The sequence below is a fragment of the Oncorhynchus mykiss genome, chromosome 25, assembly GCF_013265735.2.
Source record: "Oncorhynchus mykiss isolate Arlee chromosome 25, USDA_OmykA_1.1, whole genome shotgun sequence".
NCBI lineage: Eukaryota > Metazoa > Chordata > Actinopteri > Salmoniformes > Salmonidae > Oncorhynchus > Oncorhynchus mykiss.
This window is the reverse complement of record NC_048589.1, coordinates 21,214,331-21,223,515: the sequence shown is the minus strand read 5'-3', so window position 1 is coordinate 21,223,515 and position 9,185 is coordinate 21,214,331. Positions and strand designations below refer to the sequence as shown.

Sequence of the window (9,185 nt, the reverse complement as noted above, 5' to 3'; positions counted from 1 at the left end):
TCTGTGGATGGCTCTTTAATAAATTATTCATACGTCAATACAACAAAGCAAATGTTATTCCCTTAGAACTATCAAGATCATCATCATTATTCCTAGCGGTGTAAGATTTTATTCTCTTATATTTGTCCATCAATAAATGAAAAACAGTTATTGAAAACAAAACAACAACAAAAAATACATTTTGTTGTATTCATTGTACTCTCCCTCTGACACAAAATATGTATTTATCCACCGGGAACAAAAATGTAAAACTGTCTGGAATCCAATTGGCCCTTTCCTTCAGCACCTCGGACAGCGACCATGCCCAATGCGCTGTTTGGACTTCAGGAACAGTCGGACAACACGAGGCTATATTGACATTATAACACAAGGTGGCACACGAGAGATAGAGAGAGAGAGAGAGAGAGAGAGAGAGGAGACGGAGAGAGAGCAGGGTTGGGGGAGAGAGATATAGAGAGCGAGAAATGCTTACAAATCAAACAAGGTTAGGGTGAACATTAGTGTAAACATGTAGGTCAATCTTGTAAAAATAAAACAATGAATGTAACCAACTGCTTTCAGATGTCAAAAATTGTCTTGACATCTTATATTAGACTATGCTAAAGACATGACATGAAATGAGTCTAATCCACACAATTGAATTAAGAATCTCATCACTTTACTATAGCATATCAGCCTAAACTACTCAATGATTCAAGATCTTCAAAGCAGTGCAGGTTACTCCATGTATTGCCTTGGAAGTATTTGTCCGCCTGATCAAGTGGTCCTAAACATTTCACAATTTTGGCAAAGAACTGTTGAACTGTTAAGAACCACTCCACCGGAGAGACCAAACCACGAGTCATCACTTCTTCAGGTGACCACGCCAGTCCAAAACTGGCATAAAGAGTAGTGTCTGCAACCATCGCTGTCTGCCCACGTCACACCAGCAGAAACAGTAGCCGACTTCATATTTTACAGCAGTTTGAAATACTTTTCTTGTCGCCTGAACTGACAAAGTTCATTCATAGGCCTACTATAGTAAGCTAAATACTAGGCATACGTTTTCAAAGGTTATCTCACCGTGAGTGGCGGTTTCATCTGAGCAGTCCATGCCTATGCTGTGTCTGTGTGGCTTTGGTGAGCCGCGGCTCTTTATATATAGTGTTTTGGGGTAGGTTCATACAAGCCTTTCATTCAGCGAGGAATGAAGGCCAGGCAGGTCTGACCGGCTGAGCTGGGTTCCACCAGCAACTTGTGTTGCCTGACAGACAGCCGCCTTCATGACGAAGCCAAGCCAAGTGTAGTCACTAATATTCTCTGCACATTGCTTTAAGCTTTTTATCTAAAGTATCAAATCTGTACCAAACAATGAATAATAGTCCTTGCTAAATATTGATCAGATTTGATACCACACAAGTATAGCCTACATTAGGCTACATAGGCTAATGACTTAAATATACTGTTATAGAATGAGAAATACTGCATGGATTCCATTTAACATTGTTCTATAGCCAAACAATAGGCAGCATACTTTTGGGTGTCCTGGGTTGCTTAACTTTGAGGTACTATGGAACAGTGGAGTAGTCTTGAATTATGATTCTTTATCCATTCATAGAGTATATTATTGTCACCCGCACAGACACATACAGTATTCTCCCCCATGCTGTTCCACCAGGGGGAATGGTTTTATAATTTACGTGAGTACTGCGCAGCCCCAACCCCTTATTATTTACGTTGATCTCCTTGGGAGAATGCAGGGAGGGATTTCAGGTAGCTAATGCAAATGGTCCCCAACAACAGAATTCAAATACTTCAATACTTCATATGGAAAGCATTACCACTGGAAAATAAACTCGAGGAGGCAGGCAACTGGCCCTGAAAACTTGTCTTCTGGCATATTTCAGAAAGATGTTTGTGTCAGGCATGTGTATGAGACTTCCTCTGAGAATGCATTGTGTGAGAGCCTGACTTCCCCCATGATTCATTCACAATGACAATACAGATTCCAATGCTGGCTACAATAGTATTTCATTGAAGTGCATGTGCTGTAACGGAACTGCATTATATTCAACATCTCTCCTGGCAACTTCTCAACCTCTCCTCTCTTACAGCAGTAAACCACTGCTCACAGAAACTAGAAACCACTGGTGACTAAGACTAAGACTAAAATTGTCATTTATATCGTAACACATTGAATATATATTTGAAATATATTGTAAATGGACCAATGCATTTAATTAAACTTAACAACAGCATGTGAGATTTCCAGTGATTCTCTCTGAATTAATGAAGGCAGCTGACAATCCTGAGCTGATTAACATGTGACAGTGGGGGAAAACAGAACATAGAAACGTCCTGTTGTCCAAAAACCTGCATGCTTCAGTTACATCATACATGTATTCCTTTAATCACAGAACAGTATAAAGTTATATGATACCTCTTCTACTAGTTACACAATAGTACAGATATATGCATGACAACAACCATGGACGTGGACTGACACATACAAATTATAATGTTATTCACATTTAGTTAACCCTTGTTTGGTCTTCATGTTTTTGTTATTCACCAATGTTCGCGGGTCTGATGGGCCCACAACATTATTGGGTTTTTAAAACAATACGACCATAATTTATGTAAAAATACTTAATACTTAGATGTTGACTTATATCAATTACAAGAAAAATAGACAGCATACATGGTTCATATTTGCCATTTACCCCTGCTAGATCACATTTATCAATTAAAGCGCTATTCATTTTTGTAAAATAAAATGTAGTTAAAAAATCATTTATAATCAAGTTAAGGGTAGAATAAATCATGTTTATCTTGAACAAATATATATTAAACAAGGTTTTCATCTCTATTGATGGTTATTGCTTTGAACTGAACAAATTGGAAGGACACATTTTACATACAGTATTTTACGGAAATGATAAATGAGCCCCATTGAACACAAATTAAGGCCAGTCTACACACCACATGAGGGACAGAGTTTTACTGCGTGTGTTTGTTGCAAATGTATTTCTTGCACTTGATGCATGTGTACTGTGTCTTCCGGTCCTTCTTGGGTCCACACACATCGCATCACTTCTTCTTGTTGCTACCGGCTGTAATCTAGAATGATGAAAACACTTAGTTCAGGAATTTTTCTAACATCTCACTCACATATATAGTTACAGCAGACCAAGGCAGGTGAGTCAGACACACACACATGCAACATCACTCACACTTACTTCCAGTATTTGAGCACCAGCATCCTCCTCCTGAATCCTCCTCACGATGGCTGCAGAAGCTGGGGTCCTTGGGATATGTTGCCTCCTCTGGATTTGAGGTCTTACCAATACCATGCCCAGCTCCTCGAGAAAGAGCTGTCTCCTCTGGAGCATACCTCTGTTCCAATCTGGGTTTAACACCATCCAGATGACAAACGCGTTGTACTCCGAGATGTCCAATATGTTGAAGAATATCACAAGTGGCCAACGTAGGATTCTTCTTTTGCAGCTGTAGCCAGTCACCAGCTTGTCTAAATTGTCCACCCCTCATTTTGTGGCATTATAATCCATTATGATTTCTGGTTTTCGATGTTCCTGGCCACAGATTCTCCCATCCCTATGCAGCGTACTCATGAGTACCACATATTTGTCTTTCTTCGTTACGTAGGACACTAGGGACGTGTCGGCGGTGAACACAAACTTAGAGGAATTGATAGGCCTATTCCATGTATTCAACAGCTGAGGTGGGAGCTCTGGCTTGTTTTTTCGTACTGTTAATACCATCGTCAGCTTGCTCTTGAGGAGCTTCTGTCCCAGCTTGTGCGAAGTAAAAAAGTTATCGCGTGTGATGTTGTGGCCATGGAGGCCATGTCACGTCCAGGACAACCCGCATCCCTTGGATATTCTCAGGGGCTCCTCCATCTGGCTCCCCCATATACACTTGCAAGTTCCACACATATGATGAAGCAGCATCACAGGCAGCCCAGATCCTGATTCCATATTTTGCAAGTTTAGACGGTATGTACTGCCTGAAGGGGCAGCGGCCCCTAAATGGCATTAACAACTGTAACATTGGGCCCAGGGTTGTAAAACAGGGGAAGGCGGTCCAACCACTTGTCGCACACTGTCCTGATTGCAGCTAGCTTGTCTTTCTGCCGCCGAGCTGGTCTGGTGTCTCGGTTATCGAAGCAGATAATCCTGGAAATAATGTGGAAGTTTTCCAGAGACATTGTTGCACGGAAAAGTTATTTGCCAGTTTCGGCATCCCACAGGGATTCTGTGGATTCCCAATTGAATCTGAAAACACCAGCAAGGATAAGAACCCCAAAGTATGCATGTAAATTAGTTTGGTCCATCTCCTTCCATCTCTCTCCAAAACACACATTCCCTCCAATTGAGTGCAGTCTAGAATTATTTTCTGGATGGTGTCTGGGATGAACCGTTCAAAAGAAGACTTTATGTCCTGAACATGAGTAACTGCCATCCACGTCGGCCCTGGTTGCATCCTTATCACATTGGCAGCCAGGCGGGGAGGCCAATTCCTTGGGCAAGAAGACCATTCAATTCCACAATTTTTTTACATCCCCATTTCTTCTCCTGCAGGCTGCTGATGAGCTGGTTGCTGACGGGCTGGTCCTGGGGCTGGCTGCTGATGAGCTGGTTGCTGACGGGCTGGTCCTGGGGCTGGCTGCTGATGAGCTGGTTGCTGACGGGCTGGTCCTGGGGTTGACTGCTGATGAGCTGGTTGCTGACGGGCTGGTCCTGGGGCTGGCTGCTGATGAGCTGGTTGCTGACGGGCTGGTCCTGGGGCTGGCTGCTGATGAGCTGGTTGCTGACGGGCTGGTCCTGGGGTTGACTGCTGATGAGCTGGTTGCTGACGGGCTGGTCCTGGGGCTGGCTGCTGATGAGCTGGTTGCTGACGGGCTGGTCCTGGGGTTGACTGCTGATGAGCTGGTTGCTGACGGGCTGGTCCTGGGGCTGGCTGCTGATGAGCTGGTTGCTGACGGGCTGGTCCTGGGGCTGGCTGCTGATGAGCTGGTTGCTGACGGGCTGGTCCTGGGGCTGGCTGCTGATGAGCTGGTTGCTGACGGGCTGGTCCTGGGGCTGGCTGCTGATGAGCTGGTTGCTGACGGGCTGGTCCTGGGGCTGGCTGCTAATGAGCTGGTTGCTGACGGGCTGGTCCTGGGGCTGGCTGCTGATGAGCTGGTTGCTGACGGGCTGGTCCTTGGGCTGGCTGCTGATGAGCTGGTTACTGACGGGCTGGCCCTGGGGCTGGCTGCTGATGAGCTGGTTACTGACGGGCTGGTGTGGTGGTTAATTTATTTACTATCAAATGAGGAGAGAGAAACGTATCACACAAGTCAGAGTTATACTTAAACTACATCTTTATTCACTTATTAAGAAGGGATCAGGTCAACACAACACACACAAAAAAGTGAATTGATTGAGTGCTCTACGATAATGATGGCTGGTTGACAAATCACCCCCAGATGATTTGTTGAGAGTCCCGAGACAAAAGTACAAAGGTCTTTTATAGCCAAGATACACCCCCTTCGACCTACATGATGAACAACAGATGTATAGAATGGGTCACAAGGTTAAGATTTGTATGAAAGATACTTATAATTCACAGCAGAGAGTATCTCATTATGTAGAGACCAGGGTCTGGCTCTGGAGTCGTCTCTCTCTGGTACCTTATAGAACAGAAACATTAACTCATGTTCTGGAATGCGGTATCCCCAAAGACATCGTATATCGCCTGTCAGTGTTATCTCCCAGAGGCCCATCCTCAGTAGAACACACACAGATGAGCATTCTAACAACCCCTTATTCTGTTGCATAAAACAACCATTTGATGCAATAAAAGTATCATAACAATCTTGTAGTTTCCACCATACTGGTCCTGGGGCTGGCTGAGGGTCAATCTCATCCTCTTCTTCCAACTCACTGTCGTGTCTCTGTCAATTCGGAGTCTGATGCTCATATTTGGAAAATTGTTAATCTTCCAAAGTGGAAGACGCTCCTTCCACACTAGCTTCCCTCTCTGCAAAAATGATTTCCAAAGCCTTATGAGCAGAGATGATTTTTGCCATATTAAATGATTGTGGTAAGGAGCCACACATGGGAAAATACAGACCTTTTTACAATGTATCGAAATAATGGATTGTAAAAACATTGTACAGATTCCCGCAAGTTATTGTGTAGTTTCACACACTACAAAGGGTAAAGAGTGTGTGAAAAGCGGGAGACAGGCAGGCAGACAGACAGGTTCTTGGTACTATGTTGAAACAACAGGGGAGGAGGAAGACAGAGTGAAGGCACACCTACACACACACACACACACACACACAATTTTCCACACTTTTATTGTGTTTTGGGGGGTCAACAGCTGGTTTGAAATCCAGCTATAACCTTCCTCTCAGCCTGGGCTGTCAGAGAGAAGAAACAAGTAAGCAGGAGGCAACAAAAACAGAAGAGGAAGTACAAAACTATGGAAGACGATGTGGGTTGGAATTTCACATTGATGGAATTTTGAGTAACTGTATGTCTCTGCAAGTTGCTTTAGATAAAAGCATCTGCTGAATGACATTTTTATCGACTACAGAGGGAGCTGGGTTTATATGCTAGGAGAGCTGTGTGTTAGCAGGATAGAGGAACGAATTGCACTGTTTTACAAACAGGAAACACCTCAGTTATCTGTACTTTCAGAAGGAGGTAGAGCTAAAAATATGGACTGCATGAATGATACATAATTGGGAAAATAAACATCTAGGCAAATTTCACAATGATTTCAGCTTAGAATAAATGGCAATAAGTGTGCTTTATGAAGTGCTTAGTATAAGGTACAGCATTGTACTCTGTGCTTCCAATGAACACTGATTATACTCTAATAATACAAACAGAGTGAATTGCTTCCACATACAACATAGTATACGGTGGTACATACACATAGATATAGTGCTGCCCGTTCTAGGCACAGTGTATCAATATTACTTGACATGTTGTTGTTCTACCAGTAGTTTTACAGCGTACAGTTCTCTAACTGTACTTGGGATGGACGCAAATATATAAATGGCTTGAATGAATCTCTATATAAAATTGTCCATTGTATGAGTGAAATGGAAAGTCAGAGAGAGAGTCATGGGGATGGATGTCTTTGTCTTCAGGGTCATTTTGGACAGGCTGAGAACTCGATGTACTCTTCATTCTGAAACACAGAAGGAGAAAGAGTTCAAAGTTGAATCTGGAGCAGTGCTGTTCAATACAAAGACCAGCTGCGATAACGTCAAAGGAATGCTGGTTTTGCAATCTCTGCTACTAATCCACATACTGCATACAGGAAATGTTTGCAGGCACCAGGCTGTCATCACACCAGACATCACAGACATTTACAAAAGCCAGGCAGACTACCACAGCATGGTTTTGTGTCACAGTCTAATCGAACTCACCCAGGCAGCCATTTTGCAAAAACACCTGTTCAAGCCAGGCTACAATGAGTGATACTCATGTAGATCACACAGCGATGCAACACATCACCATATATTGAAATGAGAGACACAGGTGAGTCACAGCACAGAGTGAGGCATGACCACCAAGCAGAGGAGAATCCAAAGCACTAGCTGTGGCTATTCCAGTGTTACCTCAGCATTAGCTCATAATCAACATGGGGAAAACACAAAATCACCTCATAATTTTCATCAAACAGAGGCTCTAAGTAAGCAAAAAAACACATAATTGGAACACATGGTGAAGTTTAATGAAACTACGTCCCTATTCTGTAGCCTACATGGTTTTACTTTAAATATAGCCCATATTGAATCTAATATACGGAGCCATCGGAAAGTGCTCAGACCCCTTGACGTTTTCCACATTTTGTTAGGTTACAGCCTTACTCCTCATCAATCTATACGCAATACCCCATAACAACAAAGCAAAAAACGTTTGAAATGCTTGCTAAAATATAAAAAAATGAAAAAATGAAATATCACATTTACATAAGTATTCAGACCCTTTACTCAGTACTTTGTTGAAGCACCTTTGGCAGCAATTACAGCCTTGAATCTTCTTGGGTATGACGCTACAAGCTTGGCACACCTGTATTTGGGGAGTTTCTCTCATTATTCTCTGCAGGTCCTCTTAAGCTCTGTCAGGTTGGATAAGGAGCGTTGCGGCACAGCTTTTTTCAGATCTCCAGAGATATTTCATGGTGTTCAAGTCTGGTCTTTGGCTGGGCCACTCAAGGACATTCAGAGACTTGTCCCGATGCCACTCCTGCGTTGTCTTGGCTGTGTGCTTAGGGTCATTGTCCTGTTGGAACGTGAACCCCTCACCCCAGTCTGAGGTCCTGAGCGTTCTGGAGCAGGTTTTCATCAAGGATCTCTCTGTACTTTGCTCCGTTCAGCTTTGCCTTGTTCCTGAATAGTCTCCCAGTCCCTGAAAAACATGCTGCCACCACCATGCTTCACTGTAGGGATGGTGTCAGATTTCAACCTGACAGAGCCTGAGAGGATCTGCAGAGAATAATGGGAAACTCCCGAAATACAGGTGTGCCAAGCTTGAAGCTTCATACCCAAGAAGACGCGAGGCTGTAATCGCTGCCAAAGGTGCTTCAACAACGTACTTAGTAAAGGGTCTGAATACTTATGTAAATGTCATATTTCCGTTTTTAAAAACTGTTTTTGCTTTGTCATGTTAGGGTCATGTCATTTTAAGGTATTGTGTGTAAAAAATATATGTTTTTAATCCATTTTAGAATAAGGCTGTAACGTAACAAAATGTGGGAAACATCAAGAGGTCTGAATACTTTCTGAATGCACTATCCATGTTACATAACTAGTCTGGTTTACCTTTACCGTACACATCCTTTACTATCCATGTTACATAACTAGTCTGGTTTACCTTTACCATACACATCCTTTACTATCCATGTTACATAACTGTTCTGGCATAACCTCATGAAAAACTACTATAGTATAAACATTATAGTATTCACTGTAGTGTTTTTGCAGGCTAAAGTCAGCAAAAACATTAGTATTTACAGTTCAATATAGAATAAATACTAGTAAAAAAAAATATTTTTGCGGACTGTAGTATACTGTAGTATTTGCTGTAGTGTTTAGGCAGACTATAGTATTTACTGTAGTGTTCTGCAGACTTGCTGACATTACTATTATAGTGTTTTTATTTTATCATCTTAAACATTGAAGT

At 42.6% G+C, this 9,185-nt stretch overlaps 1 long non-coding RNA gene across 1 annotated transcript; it reads right to left on the bottom strand.

Moving 5' to 3' along the window:
* On the bottom strand, nucleotides 1-1,150 carry LOC110505584. The gene is made up of 2 exons (XR_002470836.2): nucleotides 1,063-1,150; nucleotides 1-348 (listed from the first exon to the last, which is right to left on the bottom strand). It is a non-coding gene; the product is annotated as an uncharacterized LOC110505584 (long non-coding RNA).
* Nucleotides 1,151-9,185: the final 8,035 nt, after the last annotated feature.